General features: G+C 43.4%; 1 pseudogene; it reads left to right on the plus strand.

Annotated features, from left to right (window-relative positions):
- The first annotated feature begins 285 nt into the window (after positions 1 to 285).
- Positions 286 to 1,014, plus strand: LOC105534808 (annotated as a pseudogene).
- Positions 1,015 to 1,650: the final 636 nt, after the last annotated feature.

The following is a 1,650-nucleotide window of genomic DNA, read 5'->3' on the forward strand; positions in this document are numbered from 1 at the left end:
GTCCAAATAATTGGTGATACAAGAAGATGATACAGCTGGGGAAGCCTGTCTGGATTGTGATGTAACTAAAAGTTTACGCCAACTTATTATATTCGTTTGCTTTAAAAGATGGTATTAAGAAAGGAAAATTTATGGAATCCATAAATAGAGGTCGGAAAATCATATTTTGGCAGGGTGTCTGTGTTCATTTCCCATTGTTGCTATAAAAAATTGCCTTATTTTATAGTTCTGGAGGTCAGAAGTCCTAAGTGTCATCCTTTTCTTTCACTGGTGTGCCACAGCAAGATGGTGGTACAGTTTTCCAAGAAGAGGAAGTTTGTCGCTGATGGTATCTTCAAAGCTGAACTGAATGAAGTTCTCATTCAGGAGCTGGCTGAAGATAGCTACTCTGGAGTCGAGGTCTGAATTACACCAACTAGGACAGAAATCATTACCTTAGCCACCAGAACACAGAATGTTCTTGATGAGAAGGTCTGGCAGATCAGGGAATTGACTGCTGTAGTTCAGAAGAGGTTTGGCTTTTCAGAGGGTAAAGTAGAGCTTTATGCTGAAAAGGTGTCCACAAGAGTCATGTGCAGTTGCCCAGGCAGAGTCTCTGTGTTACAAACCCCTAGGAGGGCTTGCTGTGCAGAGAGCCTGCTATGGTGTGCTATGGTTCATCATGGAGAGTGGGACCAAAGGCTTCAAGGTCATTGTGTCTGGGAAACTCTGAGGACAGAGGGCTAAATTCATGAAGTTTGTGGATGGCCTGATGATCCATAGCTGGGACCCTGTTAATACTATGTTGACACCACTGTGCACCATGTGCTGCTCCAACAGGGTGTGCTGGGCATCAAGGTGAAGATCATGCTGCCCTGGGAACCAGCTGGTAAGATTAGCCCTAGGAAGCCCCTGCCCGACCACATGAGCATCGTGGAACCCAAAGATGAGATACTCTCCACCACCCCCATCTCAGAACAGAAATGTAGGAAGCCAGAGCCACCTGCCATGTCCCAGCCAGTCCCCACAGCATAACAGGGTCTCCTTAGCAGCTGTGTCTGGAGTCTGGATGTTGTTCTGTAAAGAACTTTAATAAAATCTTGTACAAAGACAGAAAAAAGTCCTAAAGTTGTAGATGTGTCTCACTATGCTAAAATTAAGGTGTCAGCAGGGCTGTATTCCTCTCTAAAGAATCTAGAGGATAATCTGTATTCTTGCCTTTTCCAGCTTCTAGAGGTTCCCACATTTCTTGGCTCATGGGTCCCTTCATCTTCAAAGCCAGCCATGGCCAGTTGAGTCTTTCTCATATTGCGTCACTCTAAATTGTACCTCCTTCTTCCACATTTCAAGTACCCTTGTGATTACTACCGTGGGCCTACCTGGATAATCTAGGATAATTTTCTTATTTTAAATTCAGCTCACTAGCAACCTAAATTCCATCTGCAACCTTAATTTCTCCCTGCCATGTAACCTAACATATTCACAAGTTCTGGGAATTAAGATGAGGACTTCTTTGGGGACTATTATTTTGACTACTACAGTGTCTTCAGAGTGTTCATCAGCTCTAGCCCACAGACTTAAGTATCTAGGCTCTTCAGCATGTATGTTCTTAAGATACAATGGATGCATCAGATTGTTATAACTTGATAGCACTAACTTCAACCAACTTCT

Source organism: Mandrillus leucophaeus, unplaced genomic scaffold (assembly GCF_000951045.1).
Source record: "Mandrillus leucophaeus isolate KB7577 unplaced genomic scaffold, Mleu.le_1.0 Scaffold1392, whole genome shotgun sequence".
Classification (NCBI taxonomy): Eukaryota; Metazoa; Chordata; class Mammalia; order Primates; family Cercopithecidae; genus Mandrillus; species Mandrillus leucophaeus.